Source organism: Pipistrellus kuhlii, unplaced genomic scaffold (assembly GCF_014108245.1).
Source record: "Pipistrellus kuhlii isolate mPipKuh1 unplaced genomic scaffold, mPipKuh1.p scaffold_m20_p_38, whole genome shotgun sequence".
Classification (NCBI taxonomy): domain Eukaryota; kingdom Metazoa; phylum Chordata; class Mammalia; order Chiroptera; family Vespertilionidae; genus Pipistrellus; species Pipistrellus kuhlii.
In genome coordinates, this window is record NW_023425538.1 from 812437 (window position 1) to 835037 (window position 22601).

At 42.7% G+C, this 22601-nt stretch overlaps 1 protein-coding gene, 3 long non-coding RNA genes and 1 other non-coding gene across 20 annotated transcripts in view; 4 read left to right on the forward strand and 1 right to left on the reverse strand.

Moving 5' to 3' along the window:
- Positions 1-21552, reverse strand: LOC118702237. Its single transcript, XR_006739617.1, has 4 exons — positions 21212-21552; positions 20279-20397; positions 9361-9363; positions 1-13 (listed from the first exon to the last, which is right to left on the reverse strand). It is a non-coding gene; the product is annotated as an uncharacterized LOC118702237 (transcript).
- Positions 1-22601, forward strand: part of LOC118702294 (carcinoembryonic antigen-related cell adhesion molecule 1) — an 813263-nt gene that overhangs the window by 672149 nt on the left and 118513 nt on the right. The gene's annotated exons all lie outside the window — the stretch shown is intronic.
- LOC123651128 overlaps positions 12789-22601 on the forward strand; it is a 17078-nt gene continuing 7265 nt past the window's right edge. The window contains exons 1-2 of the long non-coding RNA XR_006739618.1: positions 12789-12826; positions 14649-14650. This is a non-coding gene — a long non-coding RNA (uncharacterized LOC123651128). The remainder of the gene's footprint in view (positions 12827-14648; positions 14651-22601) is intronic.
- Positions 16595-17324, forward strand: LOC123651127. The gene is made up of 3 exons (XR_006739616.1): positions 16595-16835; positions 16915-17178; positions 17314-17324. It is a non-coding gene; the product is annotated as an uncharacterized LOC123651127 (long non-coding RNA).
- LOC123651132 overlaps positions 20005-22601 on the forward strand; it is a 7510-nt gene continuing 4913 nt past the window's right edge. Inside the window, exon 1 of the long non-coding RNA XR_006739622.1 lies at positions 20005-20195. This is a non-coding gene — a long non-coding RNA (uncharacterized LOC123651132). The remainder of the gene's footprint in view (positions 20196-22601) is intronic.

Sequence of the window (22601 nt, forward strand, 5' to 3'; positions counted from 1 at the left end):
ACTTAGAGCCCATCTCCAGAACATTGTGTCAACACAGTCTGATTTACAAAGGCCTCCCTCCAGGAAGGAGAGAAGAGGAAAGTGGGGAAGAAATACCCTTCTGCCACGGTTATTTGGTTTTCCCCCTGTACGGTGTACTTAGCAAACATTTGGAAATATTTGGTGATTGAGCCCATTACTCATGTTGCTCTAGTAACAATCATTTATTCATACATACATTCAGGAAGCATGAGTGCCCAGTGTTTCTCAGGTGGTGGCTACCAAAGGAAGAAGGTGTGATACTGCCTCTGAGGAGTTCTCACTATACACATAGACCCATGGATAGCTAATCCAATGCTCCATTTTTAAAATTTTATTTTATTGTTTAAAGTATTACACATAGTGGTACATATATCTCCACCCCCCCCCCCCCACTCACCGAACAGCTCCATTTATTTTTTATTATTTTATTTTATTTTACATTTATTTTTAATACATCTTTATTTTTCAGATTATAACAATTTTCCTCTACCCCCACCCCTTAGCCACAGTCCACTCAGTTCCCACCTTACCCTCTGCCCTCTCCCCCCCATTCTCAACTGTCCTAATCCTTAGGTGTATGATTTTTTTCCAATCTCTTCCCGCACCCCCACACCCCTTTCCCCCTGAGAGTTGTCAGTCCACTCCCTTTCTATGCTCCTGATTCTCTTATATTCACTAGTTAATACTATTCATCAGATTTTTTTATTCCCTTGGTTTCTAGATCCACTAGTTGATAGATACATATTTGTTGTTCAAAATTTTTATCTTTTTATTTTTCCTCTTCTTCCTCTTCTTAAAGAATACCTTTCAGAATTTCATATAATACTAGTTTGATGGTGATGAGCTCTTTTAACTTTTTCTTATCTGTGAAGCTCTTTATTTGACCTTCAATTCTAAATGCTGGCTTTGCTGAGTAGAGTAATCTCGGTTGTAATTTCTTGCTATTCATCACTTTGAATATTTCTTTCCACTCCTGTCTGGCCTGCATAGTTTCTGTTGAGAAATCAGCTTACAAAGGTATGGATGCTCTCTTGTAGGTAACTGTTTTTCTCTTGCTGCTTTTAATACTCTTTGTCTTTTGCTCTTGACATTTTAATTATGATGTGTCTTGGCGTGGTCTTCTTTGGATTCCTTTTGTTTGGGGATCTGTGCACTTCCTGTAAGTCTATTTCTTTCACCAGGTGGGGGAAGTTTCCATCACTATTTCTTTAAATATGTTTTCAGTATCTTGCTCTCTCTCTTCTTCTGGCACCCCCATGATTCTGATGTTGGTATTCTTGAAGTTGTCCCAGAGGCTTCTTACACTATCTTCATATTTTTGGATTATTTTTTCATTTTTCTTTTTGGAGGAGTGTTTTTTGCTTCTTTGTATTTCAAATCTTTGACTTGATTCTTGTGATCCTCTATTCTGCTTGTAGGTCTCTGTATATAATCTTTTCTCTTTCAGTCAGTGTATGCTTAATTTCTAGTTGATCCTTTTTCATATCCTCGAGGGTCTCATGAAATTTATCAGCCTTTTCTAGAAAATTCTTATAACCGTGGTTTTGAACTCTATATCCAGTCATTTGCTTTCCTCCATTTTCTTCATTTGTGACCTGCCTCTTTGTCTCCGCATTTTAGCAGAGCATTTTAGCTGCTTCTCTGAGTTGATGGAGTGACTTACTGTGCTAGGTGGACTAGCAGGGCCCAGTGGCTCAGCCTCCCCAGTTACCTTTATGGGTTGTGTGTTCAGTCTTGTTATAGTTAAGCCTAGATTGTTATTAGTATCATTGGGGGTAGTTGACCTCCAGGCCAATTGGCTGTGAAGATCAGCTGTGTCTTCTCTGGGAAAGCTTCTTTGTTCAGCTTGGATGGGGCAGAGTCTCAGAGTGGAGCAGACAGCCTTGATTTCTCATTAGCCCCTCCCTAAGAGGCCCCTGTGTCTCAGTGTCCCACAGCAATAGCTGTACGCACCTCTGAGAGAAGGCTGCCCTCGAGTTTTGCCTGCTGCCAGACAGTCCAGTTTCTCCCCAAATGAGTCTGGCTACCCAAAGTCTCACCCCAAAATGGAGTTCAGTGCAGTCAGAAGGTTTTGTTGCCCTCCCACAGGAGAAAGCTAGATGAGTGCTTGCTGCCCGACCTCTCCACACACTGTGCCTCTGTACCTATGAGTACCGGTGCTCCTGAGTCTCAGTGTGCTTTTTCCTGACAGTCCAGTTTCACCCAGTAACTCTCCCAAATCTCTCCCAAAATAGAGTTCAGTGCAGAGGGGAGCCTTTGTCTCCCTCCTTTTTGAGTAAGCCAGCCACGTATTTAGACGCCCACCCTTTCTGTGCACACAGGTCTCTGCACCTCTGTCCTTTGCTGCTCCTCTGAGTCTCAGTGTCCTTTTCTCTTTCCTTCTAGTTGTGGAATTTCCACTCAGCCAGCTTTCCTGTGGTTCTGGACAATGTTCCAGTTGCAGTTTTGAAATTGTTGTGCGAGGTCGCATTATAGGTGTTTATGCCACTATCTTGGTTTCCCCAACAGCTCCATTAAAAAAAAAAAAAAAAAAACAGTTAAAGTGCAGGAAACAAGATAGCATTTGTTCAATATCATAGGCTAGCATCAATTAGTTTCAAAGCAACAGGACTAAAACTCATTTCCTGACTTGCTAGAATTTCTGTTATTGTGCAGCTGCCTGGCTGCTGCATGTGCAAATGTGGTGAACTCTAACAGGGGAGAGAGGACATCCAGAATGAGGTGGCAGCCCTCAAGTACCTTGAATGAGCCAGAAGGAAACGTCCAATTCAACCATGACCGAAAAAGCACCATCGGGGGATTTGCATTCTTTTTTCCCTTTTGAGCTTGAAATGAGCAAAAGTGAGCCCAGAAAACACAAAATGGACATTTTCACAGAGGTTTATCAAATGGGCCCAAAAGTCTGTGTTTATTCCTATTATTTCTCACTGAACTGTGTGGTCTTGCTTTGAATTATGTTCTCTCCATAATCGAAAGCTCAGTGAGGGCAGGGAACAGGTCTGATTCATCTTTGTATCTCCAGTACAAGTTATATATTTCTTAAAAAATAAAATGGCCCTGGTTGGTTTGGCTCAGTGGATAGAGCATTGGCCTGCAGACTGAAGGGGCCCAGGTTTGACTCCAGTCAAGGGCACATGCCTGGGTTGTGGGTTCAATCGTCGCTGGGGGGCGTGCAGGAGGCAGCTGTCCAATGATTCTCATCATTAATGTTTCTAATCTCTCTCCCCCTGTCCCTTCCTATCTGAAATCAATAAAAAAATTAAAATTAAAAAATGTATACATCTACACAGGTGTAGGATGACTGAGCAGCAGCATAATAGGAAAAACCAGTATCCTCAAATCAGCTGGTACAGTATTAGGCTTTCTATTAGTAAATATAAGTGCAGTATCCAGAATGGGGAAATGGGTAGTCCTGTGGCTCAGCTGCTGTGGTTAGAAGATTCTTAGGATTCGGAGTTTCCTGTGGTTGAAACACTTCACTTCCCTTCCAGAAAGTGGAAGAGAGTGTGGGAATTTTAGAATATTTCATTTGGGAAATGGCTGAGGGAAGAAAGGACGGATTCATGGTGGTTATTCAGAAATATTTGAAGGTCTGTTATAAGAAGGGGTATCAGACCTGTTTCAGTGCCTACAGAGAGTATGACTAGGATTGGTGAATATTCATCAGACACATTTTGGCTCAGAATGAGAACTGTCACAGTAAAGTAACTTTCCTTGGAAAATTACAAGTTTTCTGGCAAAGGTCAGGCAGGGGCTGGATGTCTGAAAATAACCATCACAGTGATTTTTTGCTTTGAAGGTTACAAGGCAGAGCTTGGTTTCCCACTAATATTATATCTCATTAGGTTTTATAAGAAATGCCCTTTGAAATGTGACATTACTCCAGGATATAGGCTGAACTCTGTCTGATAGTTACTTCCAGGCATTGTGGGTGGTTGTGAATTGGTATCGTGGACTTCACCCATTCTACCAACCTTTCACCCTCCAACCCTCTCCCCCGCCCCCTTTACTGGTATGAGCTTGAAAATTAAGTGCATTTACTGATCATAACCACAAGGTGGCAGCGCTGCCCCACTGGTATTTTCTAAGAACTCTACCTAGATGTGGGCAAATCTGAGGGCTGGAATTAGGATTAGAAAAATGACAGTTGAGATGAAGTCTGAAATCATTGCATTTTAGAATGGAAAGGCATTGTAGAGACGTGTCTCAGACTTTGATGTGTTTACAGATCATCTGAGGATCCTGTTTAAATACAAATCTGATTTCTTTTGGGGCCTGAGATTTTGCATTTCTAATAAACTTTTGGATGATGCTGTCACTGCTGATTGGTGGGCCACACTTTGTTTTTTTTTATATAAATTTTTATTGTTCATATTATTACAAATGTTTCTCCCCCCCTCCATTGCTCTCCTCCATCCGGTTCCCACGCCCCCTTCTGCCCTTTCTCCACTCCCCATTGTCCTCGCCCATAGGTGCACAGTTTATGTTCAGTCTCTTCCAACATGCCCCTCTTCCCTTTTCCCAAAGAATCGTCAGTTCACTCCCCTTCCATACCTCTGATTCTATTATGTTCAACAGTTAATATTGTTCATCAGTTTGTTTGTTTTTTAAATTGCCTTCGTTTTTAGAATCTAATGATATTCTTGCTTGATATAATTTGGTTTCAGATACTTCCTTTTCATTACCTTGAGTACTTTATGCCATTCTCTTCTGTCCTGTAGAGTTTCTGATGTGAAATCAGGTGACAGCCTTATGAGAGCTCCTTTGTAGGTAACAAATTGCTTTTCTCTTGCTGCCTTTAAGATTCTCTCTTGGTCTTTAATTTTTGGCATTTTAATTATGATATGTCTAGACATGAGCTTGTTTGGGTTCTTCTTGCTTGGGACTATATGTGTTTCCTTTACTTGTGGGACTTTTTCCTTCACCAATTTAGGGCTAAGAGGCTGTGGTAGGCAGGTTTCAGGCCATCCTCTGATATCCCGTCTGGCCCATTCCGCTGCAGCCCCTGGTCCCCTTTTTGCCAGCAGCCAGGATCCCACTGCTCACATCAGCTGACAGCGTGGAGCAATCGGGGCTGGTGCCAGCAGAAGGTGTGAGCAGCAGCTGCTGTCCCGATCACCCCTAAGGAACATAGGGAGGTGGAGAAGCCCTCAAGGGTGACCAGGGCAGGCAGCCATCACTTGCATCCACTGATGGTGCTGAGTGATCAGGACTGGTGCCAGGCACCAGCAGTGAGTGAGGGAGGGCTCTGACACTGGCAGCAGTTGTGAATGCTGGGCAGGACCATGTCACAAGGGAGCAAAGAATTTTCAATAACCATCAGAGGCTCACCCTGATGACAGAGACTGGTGTCCCGCCTTGCTCTGGCACCCCTGTTCACCTGCTCCACCATTCCATCATGGCCAATGCTCACCATATTCAGCAGACGCCTCCTGGTGGTCAGTGCACGTCATAGAGACCAGTTGTTTGTTTTTTCCAGTTGTTCCGCTATTCGGTCTATTTGCATATTAGCCTTTTGTTATATAGGATGGCATGTAAAATACCAATAGCCAACAAATATGGTGTAGTTACTAATTACTGTATATTTCAATTGACAACTAGTATAACTAATTGTGTGTTAATATTACTAACAGCCAACAAATATTGTGTGCTTACGAGCTTCTAGGCAGTGTGGTAAACACTAACTAGATGATCTCATTTGATCCTCATAACAGCACAGGAGGTGGGAATTTTTATTAGCCCCATTTCACAAATGATGGGACTAAGGTGTAGTTATTTTCCAGGACCTTGCAGCTTGTGTGCTAGAGTCAGAATTTGAAGCTGGAGAACTTCATAGCATCTGCCTTTAACCACTGAGCAGTCCAATGGGAACGTGATACCAGAAATAGGACCTGGCCCTGAGCAGGTCTGCCTCGGGACAGCCCGTAGTGTGTGGCTTCTTGAGTTCATGCAGGCAGAATTTCAGAACACGAATCTAGATGTCAGAGAAAAGGGGGCCTGGGGACAGGTTCAGGAGGTTTGCCTGGGATAAACTAACACTGCCTATTACTTTCCTGATTGCAAGCTTTTCAGGGTCCATTAGAGTTTAGGAGATGCATGCCTGTGGGTGTGGAGAGTGTGCACTGGAACCTTAGTTTTGAGGGGTTTTAAAGGTTGGGTGTTTAGGGGAGTTTTTAGGGGAGGATCTTAATAGAATATTCTAGGTTTTATGCTGATGTACCAAAATGAGATTTATTCTCTTAACCTCATCTGTCCTTGGGTGTGTTTGGCAAATGGCACTGATTGGATTTCTGCTGTCTATTAACAAAAAAACAAAACAAAAAACACCACCATTGAAACCTGTAAAGAATTTTTTTGTGAGTTTATTTGAGCCTTACTGTGGACATACGCCAGAAAGCAGAACCTCAACGGATTGAGATAATGCTCCGGAGAATGGCGGGTTACATTTCTATATTTATATATTGCAATCAAAGGAAAGGGACATAAGTTAGTTATATGAAATTCATTGGTGATAGATTAGGGAGCTGGGACAAAGCGAATGGGGGGGGGGACCTCTGGGATAGGGAAAAAGGTTAAATGATGGACATGAGCTTCTTTTGCAGAGATGGTTACAGGATACTCTAACATAATTAACAGTTGACAATTAACTTGATAACAATAACAATGAGGAATGTCTGGAGGCCATTTTTTTGTGCCCTGAGGAGTCCAGGGTAAAAAGGAAGTACAAGTTACCCAGACATCTCACAGATATGTTATCTCAGATGCTGGAAGGCAGAGGGGTTCAGTAACAGATCAAAGTTGATCTTTGTCAGCTGAAATATCTGGGACATGACTTCCTACTATAACCTGTTAGATATTTAATTTTCAAACCATCTTTCGTGGTTATCTTAGGTCTCTGGGTTTGCAAGACTGCCACGCAGGCCTTCCCTGAGCTTGTCAGGTTAGCATGTGGCTCTTTTCTTTCACAAGTCTATTTCCTTGATTAGAGTAATTTAAGCTTTTTACTCTTTGGTTGGGGAGAAGTGCAAAACATTTACTCTTAAATATATTTTTATCGGTTTTAGAGAGTAAGGAAGAGGGAGAGAGAGAGAAAGGGAGAGAGAGAGAGAGAGAGAGAGACAGAGAGAGACAGAGAGAGAGAGAGAGACAGAGAGACAGAGAGAAACATCAGTGATGAGAGAGAATCACTGATTGGGGGCCTCCTGCACGTCCCCTACTGGGGATTGAGCCCAAAACCCAGGCATATACCCAAAGTCATATGTTTAGTAAGAGGTGGATCTGGAATTCAACTCTTGGACCACCTGACTTCATAGAGGCTAATGATAATGGTAGTAATAAGAGCAGCTAACACTTTTAGAACTTTTCTGCTGCAGGTAGCATTTGATAAGGGTTTAATTGATTATTACATTATATATATTTAAAGCAATATAATGAAGCAGATAGTGTTATTGTAATTTTCAGTAGTGGAAATGGGGCCCAGAAAGTTAAGAATCTTGTGCAAGAAATTTGTTATTGTAATAGTTTACTTTAAAAAAGAAGAAAGATCTCAAATCAACAACCTAACTTTACAACTTAAGAAACTATATAAAGAATATACTGTATTCAGAGCTCGCATAAAGAAGGGAATAATAAAAATTAGAGTGTAGGTAACTAAAATACAGAATGGAAAAACAGGAGAGAAAATCAATGAAACCAAAAGTTAGTTCATCAAAAAAGATGAAAAAAACTAATAAGCCTATAAACTAGATTGTCTTAAAAAAAAAAAAAAGAGAGAAGGTTCAAAGCACTGAAGTCAGAAATGAAAATGGGGATATTACTATCAATTCTACATAACAAATGAGAATTATCATAGTGTTATGAATTTTTGAAAACCAACAAATTGGATAACTTAGATGAAATGGACAAATTTCTAGAACACAAAACCTACAAAATGGAATCATAAAGAAATAGGAAATATGAATTAATCTATAAACAGTAGGAGATTTAGTCATTGTAAGCATTTGACAAAATTCAATACCCTTTCATGATAAAAATGCTCAAACTAGGAATAGAAGGAAACTACCTCAACATAATAAAGGCCATTTATGACAAACCCACAGCTAACATGATTCTCAATAGTGAAAGACTGAAAGTTTCTTTTCTAAGATTGGGCAGAGACAAAGATGCTTGATTTTGCCATTTCTTCTCAAAAACAGTATTGGAAGTCCTAGCCAGTAATTAGGCAAGAAATACAAATAAAAGGCGTCCACATTGGAAAGAAAAAGGTAGTATTTGCATATGATATGATCTGTTTGCATATGACATGATCTTATATGTAGAAAACCATAAAGATCCCCCCTCCCACAAAAAAAACCAACTGTTAGAACTAATAAATTCAGCAAAGCTGAAGGATACTACATCAACATGTCAAAATCAGTTGTGTTTTTATATACAAACAATGAAAAATTTAGAAAGGAAATGAGGAAAGTTCCATTGATAAAAGAATAAAAACTTTATCCAAATAAATGTCTGTGTAGGTAAATGCTGGTATTTGCATCCTCCCACAACCACATCAATATTACAATTAAAACGCAGAATGACCATTATTCAGAACTGCTTGAAATCTGGCTGAATGAAAGTTCTACAACTAGAGCAGTGGTTCTCAACCTTCCTAATGCCATGAGCCTTTAATACAGTTCTTCATGTTGTGGTGACCCCCAACCATAAAATTATTTTTGTTGCCACTTCATAACGGTAATTTTGGTACTGTTATGAGTCATAATGTAAATATCTGTGTTTTCTGATGGTCTTAGACGACCCCTGTGAAAGGGTCTTTTGACCCCCAAAGGGGTTGGGACCCACAGGTTGAGAACCGCTGAACTAGAGGATTAAAGAAGAAAGAACACTGTGATTGGTAGGAGTTGTAAAGGTGAGGAATGGGCTGGTCTTATACCCACATGTGGTGTGTTTCTAATTGGGAGGAATATCTTGGCTGAGGAGGCCTCCGTGAGGAGCAAGAGGTCCTAGCACCACACAAGATCCCAAGCCCAGGATTCCAGTGCTGGGAAGAGATGTCTCTGTAACTTCGTGTGGTAAAAATCAAGCAAGGATTGTGGCTGAGTGACATGAAGACTACTGGAGACACAGGCAGTTCCACTTAATAGGCCAGCACACAGGCTTACCCGAACTTACTCCCAAACTTACTTCCAATCATTGGGAAGTATTGTATGTTGAAAGGATCCAGGGACATTCGGGAAGGAATTATATTGTCTGGTATCAGGAAAAGAACTCAGGGGCAGCTTTCTCCCCAAAAGTGCTGCAACCCCCATTACCTCCCCCTCCCACACACAGTTAGTTTACTAGCTCCATATCTGAGTCTCCATCAACCTAGCCACACTGTTTGCCCCACCCTGATGAGGTCTTCAGATCCTGTCCCACCCAATTGGCAGCCCCTCCCAAGCTATTTGCAATGTCTCTTCTATATGAATGGCTTATTCTGGCTCAGACTTCAGACTTTCCTAAAAATCTCTCAAACAAGTAGCAACTGGACTCAGTGTGCTCCATCTCTCTTGATAAGTGGCCCCAGCCCAGACACTAGTATCAGTTTGTCAAGGTTTATAGCTTGGTCTCTCCTGGGTACCTCCTAGTCCAATAAAAGTAGCAGCCAACTGCAGACCACTCTGTACCTCTTGGCAGATTGGCCCAGGCAGGGCACAAGCAATGGCTGAATTTGCACCTCACAGAGCCAGCACACCCAGTGGACAGTTTACAAGATTACAACTCTACTACATCCACAATTGACATACTCAATGGACAGACTTGGTGAGCACCAAAGCTCCACTGAAACAAGTCCTTTTCCATAGTGGTGTCTGCTGTAGTCACAGCTGGTTCTCACAACTGATTAACCTGGGGGGTCAATTCTTCCCAGTGACACCAGCAGCAATCAAGGCTCAACTACAACAGTAAAGTGCACACAGAACGCACTGGGGTGCACTGAGAGTACCCAGTTCAGGTGACGGGGGAGGCTGAGCCACTGGGCCCTATAGACACCTACTACACAAGGCCACTTTACCAATTCAGGAGGCAATAGTAGCTTTTCCTAATACATATAAACAAACACAGGAAAGCAGCCAAAATGAGAAGACAAAGACACTTGTCATGAAGAAAAGAACTGAAATCTCCTGAGAGAGAACTAAATGAAATGGAAACAAGCAAACTACTATATGATGAGTTCAAAACAATGGTTATAAGTATGTTCAAGAAACTGAATGAGAGTTTCAAGGATCTTAGTGAGATGTCAAGGAACTTATTTCAAAGAAATTAGTGATAACACCAAAGACATGAAAGAGGACCAGTCAGAAATGAAGGCTACAGCAACTGAAGTGAAGATTGATTTACAGGGAATCAAGAGTAGAGTAGAGGATGCGAGAATCAAATCAACAATTTGAAATATGAGAAAGTAAAAAACACCCATTCAGAAGAGCAAAGAGAAAAAAAAATACAAAAATATGAGAGTAGTATAAGGAGTCTCTGGAACAACTTGAAGCATACCAACATTTGCATTATGGGGGTGCCAGAAGGAGAAGAGAGAGAGCAAGGTATTGAAAACCTAATTGAAGAAATAATAACAGCAAGAAATGGACTTACAAATCTAGGAAGCACAGAGAGTCCCAAAAAAGAGGAACCAAAGAGGCTCACACCAAGACATATCATACTTAAAATGCCAAATGTTAAAGACAAAGAAAGAATCTAAAAATCAGCAAGAGAAAAACAGTTAGTCACCAACAAGGGCCCTCCCCTATGGCTGTCAGCTGATTTTTCAACAGAAACGTGATAGGCCAGAAGGGAGTGAAAAGAGATATTCAAAGTGATGAAAAGCAAGGATCTACAACCAAGATTACTCTAGTCAGCAAAGCTGTAATTTATAATTAAAGGTCAGATAAAGAGCTTCACAGACAAGAAAAAGCTGAAGGATTTCATCACTACCAAACCTGTAGTATAAGAAATATTAAAGGATTTTCTTAAAGAAGAAGTAAGAGGGGGAGAAGGAGAAGGAGGAGGGTGAGAGAAGAAAAAGATAGAAAGCATGAACAATAAAATGGCAATAAATACATATCTATCAACAATTGAGCACTCGTCGGTTTGGCCTAGTGGATAGAATGTCAGTATGTGGATTGAAGGGTCCTAGTTCAATTCCATTCAAGGGCACATGCCCAGATTGGGGGCTTGATCCCCAGCAGGGAGCATGCAGGAGGCAGCCGATCAATGATTCTCTCCCATAGTTGATGTTTGTGTCGCTCTCTCTCCCTCTCCCTCTATCCTTCCTCTCTGAAATAAACTTAAAAATATATTAAAACAAACAGACAAGAAAACCCCAATTGAATAAAAAGATAGAATAAATGAACAAGGAATCTAAAGAACAAAATAAACTGATGAATAAATAGAACCAGAGGCCAGGAAACAGAAGAGACTGGCAAATCTCGGAGGGAAGCGGGGAGGGGAACAGGACACAGACAATAGGGTGGTGAAAGCCTGAGGCAGAGTGGGATCTGAGTGGAGGTGGGCAATGGCGAGGAAAAGGGGGTGTCATCTGAAATACTCTCAACAATGAAGATATAAGAAAATATTAAAAAGTAAAATACATAGGAATTAAGTTAACCAAGGTGGTGAAAGACATACAATGAACAAGTACAAAAATTATTGCTGAAAAAAATTTAAAGACATAAATAAATGGGAAGGCATTCTGTGTTCATAGATTGGAAAACTTAGTGTTGTTAAGATGACAATAGTGCTCAAAGTGATTTACAGATTCAATAAAATCCCTATCAATAACCTAAATGACATTTTTTTGGGCAAAAATAGAAAAACCCACCCTAAAATTCATATGGAATTTCAAGAGACCTCAAAAGGCCAAAACAATCTGGAAAAAGATGAACAAAGCTGGAGGATTCACATTCTTGATTTCAATCTTTACTCCAATGCCGCAGTAATAAAAAACAGTGTGACACTAGCATAAAGATTGACATATAGCCAGCAGGTATGGCTTAATGGTTGAGCTTCGACCTATGAACCAGGAGGTCACACTTGGATCAAAGATCTAAATATAGAACATTATTAGAAGACTAGTAGCCTGGCATATGAATCTGTGTGCCAGTAGCTCGCTGCCGCCTTCCAGTAACACTCTGCCCACTGCCTTGTTCTCCTGCTTATCTGTGATCTGGTCGTTACGCGTGCACATTACATCTTTATTATATAGAATGTCTGGCCAGTATGGCTCAGTGGTTGATTGTTGACCCATGAACCAGGAGGTCATGGTTTGATTCCTGGTCAGGAAACATGTCCACGTTGTGGGCTCTATCCCTGGTAAGGGGCCTGCTGGAGGTGCGGATCAATGATTCTCACTCATCATTGATGTCTCTATCTCTCACTCTCCCTTCCTATCCGAAATCAATATAAACATATTTTAAAAAATTCTTATATGAGAACATAGTGTAAAAGCTTTAACATTAGGCTTATCAATGATTTCTTGGCTAGGAAAGCAAAAGCACAGCAACAAAGGAAAACAGATAAATTGGACTTTATCAAAATTAAAAAAGTTTGTCTATAGCCCTAAGCGGTTTGGCTCAGTGGATAGAGCGTCAGCCTTTGGACTGAAGGGTCCTAGATTTGATTCTGTCAAGGGCATGTACCTTGGTTGTGGACACATACCAAGTAGGGAGTGTGTATGAGGCAGATGATCAATGTTTCTCTCTCATCCATGTTTCTAACTCTCTATCAATCTTCCTTCTTCTCAGTCAAAAAAATGAATAAAATATATTTTTAAAAAGTTTGTGTATCATAGGACACTGTCAACAGAGTGGAAAGTCACATGGAATGGGAGGAAATATTTGAAAATAATATATCTGATAAGGGATTAATACCCAGGATATGTAAAAAACTATTAAATATCAACAACAAAAATCCAATTATAATATGGCCAGAGGAACTGAATACACTTTTCTTCAAAGAAGATAAACAAATGGACAATGAGAATACGAAATGCTTAGCATCTCTAATCATTAATATCTCATTGTATTTTTGAAATAGAAATAAAAAATACAATGAGATATCACCTCACATCCACTAAGATAGCTACTATTGAAAGAAAACAAAAGAAAAGAAAACAAAATAGTAACCACCTGGAAAACAACGTGTCCACAAGGTTGGGGGAAAATGGGAACTTTTGTGCATTGCCGGCAGGAATATAAAATGGTTCAGCCACATAAAAAGGTATGGCAGTTCATAAAAAACTGAACAGCGCTAGCTGGGTTGTTCAGTGGAGAGAGCACTGACAGGTCCTGGCTCAGTTCCAGTCAAGGGCATATACAGGTTGCAGACTTCAACTCTGGTCTTGGTTGGGGTGCATGTGGAAGGCAACCAATTAATGTTCTCTCTTGGATTCTGTTTCTCCCACTCACTTTCACTCTCTCTCAAAAATCAATGGAAAAATATTACAGGGAGAGGATTAACAACAACAACAAAATTTGAACAAAGAATTACTATTTGACCCAGTATTTCTACTTCTCAGTATACACTCAAAAGAATTGAAAGCAGTGATTTGAACACTGTTGTTCTTAGCAGCATTATTCACAACACACAAACAGTAGAAACAACCTAGAAGCTCATGGATGGATGAATGATAAATGTGATGGATACATGCAATAGAATATTATTCAGTCTTAAAAAGCAATGAAATTGTGATATGCACTACAACATGGATGAAACTTAAAGATATTATGCTAAATGAAAATAACCAGACCACAAAAGGACAAATATCAGATGATTCCACTTATATGAAGTACCTAGAATTGTCATATTCATAGACAGAGAAGTAGAATGGTGGTTTCCAGGGGTTGGGGTTTGGAGGTGGAGAACTATTGTTTAATGGGTACAGAATTTTAGTATGGTAAGATGAAAAAGTTCCTAATGGATAGTCGTAATGATTGCACAACAATGTGAATGTACTTAATGCCACTGAGCTCTAGACTTAAAATAGTTAAAATGGTAAATTTATGTATAGTTTATCACATAAAAATGACCACAAAAAATGACTACAAAAATGACTATTAAAATGTTTTAATAGTTATTTATATATCCTGGATATTAATCCCTTGCACAACCCTGTGCAAGGTCACAGTGAATGACAGACCCAGGGTCAGAAACTGAGCTCTTAACCAATTTGCCATTCTGTTTACTATAATGTCTTCTGATTTGTAATATGTTCCCTGTGTCTTTGGTCCACTTGTCACACCATTGGTAGGATGGCGCAAGGGGTCATGCTGTACATCCAGCCTGTAGGGGTTACTTATCCAGGAACTGGCTGGGTTGAAGACATTACACTGATAAGCCCCAGCGTCCTCTCTCCAGACAGGGTCAATGGTGAGGGTGCTGTTGTCCTGGGACAGCTTTATCCTGTCCGTGACCAGGAGAATCTTGTTCTTGAAGAGCCACTGGATGGAGATCCCCGTGTCATTTGTGAGGCAGGTCAGGACCGCGGGGTCCTTAGACTCTCTGATTTTGGCATTGTTGGCTCGGATGGTGGGCTTCGTCACTGACTCTGTGGAGAAACAGAGGAGATGACTGACTGAGAGTGGGCTCATTCCTCAGAGATGTCAGCCACTCACAGGCCACAGTGATCTCTGTAAAGTTCACCAGAGGAGGACTCTGACCTCAGGGTGAAGATCTTTGTTCAGGTGACATTCTGTAAGAAGACAACTATATCTCCCCTCTTCCATCCAGATCACCTCAGGGTGACCCCTGACCTGTCTCCCTGGACATCTATAGTATCCACACCAGGAACCTCTTCTCAGACCGAATGTCCAATATCTTCATGATCAGGTGGAATTTACCTATTAACCTTCTTTTTCTTCCCTCATTTTATTTTATTTTATTTTATTTTATTTTATTTTATTTTATTTTATTTTATTTTATCTTATTTTATTTTATTTTTAAGTCCTCAACCGAGGATATCTTTATCCATTGATTTTTAGAGAGTGGAAGAGTGGCGAGAGAAAGAGAGAGAAACATCAATCTGAGAGAGATGCATGGATTGGTTGCCTCCTACACATGCCCTGACTGGGACAGGATCAACTTGAAACATGCCTGTGACTGGGAATGAAACCCAAGATGCTTCGGTGTGCTGGCTGATACTTTAACCACTGAGCACCAGTGGTTAGGGCTACCCATTGACTTTTGTGTGACTCTTTCCCAGACCTTTTTGTGACTTTCTAAATGCTTACAACCCCCCTCTGGTATGGTGGCTACACACTGAGATGGAAGGCATTTCTCTTTTGTTAAGTAACTTATTAGAGAATATAGTCCAACCAGTCTTCATGATCCTAGGACCTGCAGAAGTTTCAATCTAAAGGATTTCTCAATATGAATAAAACAGAAAACTTTCCCTTGTGAAAGAAATAGACTTACAAGTCCAGGAAGCACAGAGAACCCCAAACAAGAGGAATCCAAAGAGGACCACAGCAAGACATATCATGCCAAGGGCAAAAGACAAACAGAGAATCTAGAAAGCTGCAAGAGAAAAAACAGTTAGTTACCTACAAGGTTGTACCCATAGACTGTCAGCTGATTTCTCAACAGAAACTATGCAGGCCAGAAGGGAGTGGCAAGAAATATTCAAAGTGATGATCAGCAAGAACCTACAACCAAGATTACTCTACCCAGCAAAGCTATCATTTAGAATTGAAGGTCAGATAAAGAGCTTCACAGATTAGAAAAAAACAAAAGGAGTTCATCACCACCAAACCAGAATTACATGAAATGCTGAAGGGTATTCTTTAAGAAGAGGAAGAAGAAAAAAAAGGTAAAGATAAAAATTATGAATAACAAAGTGACAACAAATACATATCTATCAACAAGTGAATCTAAAAATCAAGTGAATAAAATGTCTGATAACAGAATAATAAAGTGGTGAATATAATAGAATCAGGAGCATAGAAAGGGTGTGAACTGACAATTCTTGGGGGCAAAGGGGTGTGAGGGGTGCGGCAAGAGATTGGAAAAATATCTTACACCTAGGATGAGGACAGTGGTGGGGCATAAGGGCATTGGTTGTGGGGAGGGGGGAGAGGATCGGCTGGAGGGGAGCTATGGGAGAAAAAAAGGGGAACATTTTAATAATCTGGACAATAAAGATTTATTTAAAAAAAGAAAAGAAAAAGAAACAATACACGGGAGAGCAGAAGCAAGTCTGGTTGTTAGTTCAGAACTCAGGTTGCTGGGCCATGAGATGTGGCTGTCTGCCCATGAGTTCGCTGGTGGTTGACATGAGGCAGTGACCCCAGAAAGGGCAGAGGCAAGTCCAGGAATGATTTAGAAAAGAGTGAGGGATGGTGGGAGCTGGCTGGCATTGGCAGCAGAGCCAGGCTCTCTGCCCTTGGTCTGTAATGTCCTTTCTGCCACTGCAGAGGGCAGGGATCCTTCCTCAACACTCAGACAATAGCACCTGCAGAAGGGGGGCTTGTGGAGGTGGGGTAGCATGAACTTGTTGAAAATATAGCCCTGGCCATTTTCGAGTGCTGCCTGAGCCCGTCAATCTAGCGCGAGAGATGGGATAACCTGTCCGACCGTCTATCGCCGATAGGACTCCACCGAAAAATATCACTAAAAAAACAAAAAAAAATCCCCACAAAAATTTACTTCAAGCCATGGGCAGTTCGCGGAGCTCGGCCAGGGCTGGCGCTGTCGGTTTTGACCTTTAGGAGAGAGCCAGTTGTGGAGAACAACCTAACTTCTTTGATTGAGCACTCACATAATGCACTGGAACATGTTAGGAGATTAAGGTTAGAGAACTATAATGAAAAATAAAAAAATATGATTTCTGAATGTCTGGAGGAAAAAAATCCAGGATTTTTAAACCAGGTTTATAACGATAAAATGAAGGCCATAATAAAACAGCCTCGTACTTAGTTCATCATTTCTTACCTTGTGGATATTACTATCCCTTATTTATGGAAAAGTTTTATTCTAAGTGTTGTTTCTCATTGAGTATTAATAAAAGGGAGAGAATGTCCTAAACTTTTGAGATAGATTTGATTCTAGCTATATCTATGCTATGAAGAAAATGTTGGCAAATAAATAAGTTTAAACCTCTTCTGTTAAATTTCTGTGCAAGGTGACAAATTAGTTGCTGTTTTTTGTCTTAATTATACTGAAATTAAATTCATTCATAATTTCAAAAAAAAAAAAAGGAAAAAAAAGAAAAAAAAGAAAAAAGAAAATATAGCCCTTTATATACCATTTGTGTTTGGCAGTTATGAGATAGATTTTGAGTTAAACTGTGAAAGAATATGTGAAAAGATTCACTCATGCCCAAAGAGCACTTAAAGTCATAGACCAAGTTCTGCCATCCAACTGGGTCATACTGTTACCAAAGGAAGATGCCACAGTGGGTTTGAAATGAGGGACTCCCTGGGATAGAGAGAAGGTGAGTCCTGCTAAGGGAACAGATGTGTCCCAGGGGTGATCCCAGGTGTCTCTGCTATATAAAGGGAGGGATGAAACCATATTGGTAGAAAGCACATGTGGCATGTTAGTCAAGTTAGGGAAAAGATCCCTCTCTGTTTCTATGGACAGTCAGGCAGATGGGGAGGAGCCCCTACAAGGGTATGTGGCATGTGCTCTTCCTTTCTTTCTAACTGAGGAAAAACGTGGAGTTTAGTCAAATTCATTCAAATGGTCAGCTTCTCAGAGAAAGCAGAGTAGCTGTGGATCTCACAATCTGAGAGGATCCCATCCTGTGGTCAAAGTGTCATCATGAGAGCACATTTATGAAAAAGTCAGTGAAACAGTTAGATGGTGCAGGGGCACCAGGCTCACCCTGGGAAGGTGTCGTGAGCCAGTGGGAGGAATGGCAGCCTCACACCAGGAGGAGGGTGATTCATGCATGAGTCAGGGGTGAAGTGTGAACATGAGCTTTGGGGACTGAGACCTGTCCTTCTGCCTTTGACTCCCATGTCTCTGTCATGCGACCTGTCCCTCTTGGCTTCATGGGGGGTGGGAGAGGGTGGATATATATATATATATATATATATATATATATATATATATATATATATAGAGAGAGAGAGAGAGAGAGAGAGAGAGAGAGAGAGAGAGAGAGAGGGAAAAGAGCCATGATTGGAGCCCAGCAGAAACTCTTTCTCCTGGTGACCTGAGAAACTAACTGATGATGGAACTGAGGCTGCTGCTCCTCCCGACTTCTGTGTCCTCTGCTATTGCCTGGGAGGGTGGGTCTGGACACAGGTGTTAGCAGGACAATCTGGGGAGACTGCAGAGTGGGGAAAGCAGAGCAGAGTAAGGCAGTGTGGCTGGAGTGAAGGAGGAGACAGATGAGGATAATGGAATGTGTATAGAGTCCCATAAATGTGATTGGTAGTGAGCAGCACAGGTCACAGGTGATTTCAAAGACCCCGGAGACCAAAGTCCCACCTCTATCCCAAGGCAGGACCAGTGTAGGCTGGAACAACCTTCCACAGGGGAACAGACCCAGTCACCATGAGGCTTGGCTTTTGGGGGCAGTTGGCAAGGGAGGTATTCAGGGACAGGTGGTTAGAGGAATGCAACATGGGTCTGGAACTCTGCATCCAGGTTCCAGTCTCTTTAGACATTACCATTCATTCTTGACCACAATTATTTACTACTTCATTACAAGCAATTGGGTATGTGTTACCTGTTTGTCCCTGAGCTGGATGCAGGTGTAGAGTGAGGAGTGAGAAGGCAAAGTCCTTCCCTTTATACCTAGTGGCAGTGATACTAACACATCAGGAAACAAGTGGTTTCCAGGCCACCTGAGGGGAGGACCTAGGTGTTCCCAGTACTGACTCTGAATGTTACTGACTCTGAATATTATTGCAGGTAATTTGATTTTAGAATAAAAAGCAGAACAATTCTCCATTTGTTATCACTTCTCAGACCAGACTATCTCCCTCAGTGTTGGGAACACCTAAGAAGAAAGGATCTGAAGCAATAGTTGGTTTCAGGGTCTACAAATGCATAATAAGGCCCTTGGAGTGGAGGTGAGGATGGGCTGTTAACTGCAGAAAGACCTTGGAATGATTCTGATTGGCCTGTTATAGTGTGCGTGACTCTGATTGAGTGCTGTATTCCCCTGTAACTCAGTTTCCCCTGAATAAAACAGAATAAATGGTAAATGGTCTTATGTTTGCCATGTTGTCTTTGAATGAACCTTAAATCTTTTGCCATTTACTGACTTAAAGTTAGGAAAAGAGGAGCTTCCCAAGTTAACATCATCTGTTATTTGTCCATGAGAGAGGACTCCCTTGCCAGATCCTTGGTAGACAGGAGCTGCCAGGAGCATCTTCTCTTCCTCTTTGGGGATGCTGACCTTCCTCTGGATTCTGCTATGTCTCCCAGGGCAGTTGGCTAATGGCCTGGGAACCAGTCCACATTTGCTCTCCTCACATGGTCTCAGGTGAAGGACCAGGCTCCATCCCTGCCCAGACGTGGCTCTTGAGGCTGAGCTCTGGCTGGTAACCAGCTCAGGAGCCTGTGACTTGGGTACCTGGGAAACTGATGCTCCCAGTCAACCCTGCCACAGACCAAACCCAACCTGACAGGCTCCTCAGGGACCCTGGAGTCAGGAGCCCTGGGACTGATGTCTGGGGAGGGGCTGCCCCTTTTTTTCTGAGCTCTGTGAGGATCCGGGGGGCCAGTCAGTTCATGCCCTGCATAATCTTTCTCAGGGTCATGGTCATGGGAGGGGCCTAGGAGCCTGGGGTAAGACTGGTCTTCCTCTGCTGAGTCACTCCCATCAGACTGGTTTTCTCTCTGTGGAGAATGTCTGCAGGGCTGGAATCTGGGAAGGGAACTCTGAATTTAGTAAGTTTGTCTCCACCGTATGTGTCCTGCACTAAATGCCCAAAACGTAATGCAGAGGGGGATGGAGGGGAGTCCAGGGCTCTTAGCCCTGTGTGTGAAGTAGAGTTCACCCACTTGGCACCCAGAGGTTAGAGAGCAATTACTCACGGTATACATGGAGCTCTCCAAATATATGTTTGTTTTCATAATCTTTTAGTATGACTTGTAGGACGTACTTTCCTGTGTCGTTCAGGGTGACGTTCTGGAGTAGGAGGGATCCATTGGGGTATATTGTCTCTCTACCGCTGTATGCAGGCCCATAGGTCATGTTTTGAGTCTGTATTGTATATGTTACAAGTCTAAAGTCCTCCCATACTTTCCCTTTGTACCAGTGATAGGCTGCAACATTCCCAGGCAGGTTGGGGACATGGAGAAGCACATCCTGCCCTTCGACAGCATTGGGCGGCACTGATTCCATAGTGAACTGGGCAGTGGTGGGCAGGCTCCAGAAGGTTAGGAGTGAGGCTAGGAGGGAAGAGAAAAGTTGATCAAGATTTGGAGCTCTGTTCTGGGAAGGAGAGATGAGGGCCTGGGTCCTGAGCAGGTCTCTTCATCTCTCAACCTTGGTCAGAGTATGTGTGTGTCTCCTGTGGTCAAGGCCAGCAGCTAGAGCACCTTGACTTCAGCACCTCTGAACCTGTTATTTTTTTCTGTTTTGAGAACTTTCCCAGCTGTTTGCCCACCTACTCAGCTCTGGGAATACACTTCACTGACACTTTAAAGAGGCTGTTTTCACTTTCTGACCTGTCTCTGCTCTGTTTCCTACAAGGCACTTGTGGTTGTTTCTTTGTCTATCTTCTCTGCCTGGAACATGAGCTCCAGGGGGGAAAGGGCTTGTCTGATGTTGTTGCACCCCTAGTACCTGCAACAGGCTACAAATACCTGCAGGTGAATGAATAAATGTTCCCAGGGTCCTGCACCCGCTGGGGTGTATGTACCCAGTTCTGCGGTTGGTGGTGAAGACAACGCTTAGTGCCCCTAGTTAGGTTTTCCTTGTGTCACCCTGACACAAATTATCAGTTTTCAGAAATTATTTCTCAGTGAGGAGTAACTTGTAAAACCTACCATGATCTAGGTTTTCTGCCCCTCACCAGCTCCAGATCATGGGATTGCCCTGCTGCTCAGCCCCCTCCCTCATCCTACTGTGCTCCATTGTCCTCTCCCTCAGGTCCAAACAGAAGCCCTCTGTCCCCTCTCAGAGCACTGTGCTACCCAGGAGACCACAGCCAGTCTCTGTCTCCCCTTTCCCTGTCCACCCCAGGGATTGTCCGCTCCTTACCGGTCAGCAGGAGCCCCTGCCAGACGCATGGTCTGGGAGCAGGGCCTGAAGGGGACTCCATGGTCCCTCCCTCTATGAGAAAAACTTCCACTTCAGAATCGCTCACAGGCAATGCTCTCCTGAAGCGGGTGATCTGCTGTCCTTTTCCAGTCGTGGTGAGTCTCTTAGGGCTTCTGAGTAGTTCCCTTGTCAAGGGGATAGGGGCGGGGTCTATGCCAGGAACTCTTCCTTTCCCTCCCCAATTCCTCTCTCCCCTGCTTCTCATTTGCCTTCAGACCCTAGGAACTGCTGAGGCCTCTGCCTTTTCCCACAGTGACTCTACTCCATCCCCACCCCTACTGTCCCCCACCTCCACTCCCTGACCTCTGACACACCTTCTCACATGCATAACCTGTTTGGACAAGCACAAGCTAGAACATCAGGGTCCTGGGCATTCCCCAGAGCTCCACGTTGGGAGCACAGCAGCGCCCCCTGGGGCCTCTCATAACCCTTCTGGTTTATGTTTCAGAGCAGGAGTCCTGGGGCGACATCAGGAAGGAACTCTTGTCACAGGGATGTCATCCCATTGTGCACGGAATCACTTGTGGAACGTGGTAAAGACTGTGATGCCTACAGGATTCTGTAGAAATGATGCTTCATCAACTGGCCAGCTAATGTGGATGCCTGCCAGGCTGAGACCCATGATGTGGGAGTGGTGTAGCTCTGCTCCCCTCCTGTGCTCAGGGAGGGTCTGATCTGGTTAGAAATGCAGATTCTGACTAGGCAGATGTGAGGTGGACCAGAGACCCTTCCTCTGGCAAGCTCTCAGCGTGGGTTTATCTTACTGGACTGTGAAACGCCCTCCCTCCGTCCTTCCGTCCCTCCGTCCCTCCGTCCCTCCGTCCCTCTGTCCCCCCTTCCCTTCCTCTCTCCCTCCCTCCATTTCTCCCTCCCTCCCTTCCCCTCCTCCTCCTCCTCCTCTTCCTCCTCCTCCTCCTCCTCCTCCTCCTCCACCTCCTCCTCCTCTGTCGTCGTCTTCTTCTTCTTCTTCTTCTTCTTCTTCTTCTTCTTCTTCTTCTTCTTCTTCTTCTTCTCTCTCTCTCTCTCTCTCTCTCTCTCTCTCTCTCTCTCTCTCTCTCTCTCTCTCTCTTTTCTGCACATTTACCAAATATTTGTTGAATTTATACTGCTCATCCAAACCCTTTTAAAAAGCTGGCCATCCAGCAGTGAACAAAACACAGAAATGAAAATCTAAGGCTGCTTCCTCCTCGTCCTCCTCCTCGTCCTCCTCCTCCTCCTCCTCCTCCTCCTCCTCCTTCTCCTCCTCCTCCTCTTCCTCCATCCAAGTGTTTTTGTTGGTTAGTTTGTTTTGTGTTTTTAGAGAGAGAGAGAGAGAGAATGGAAGGCAGGA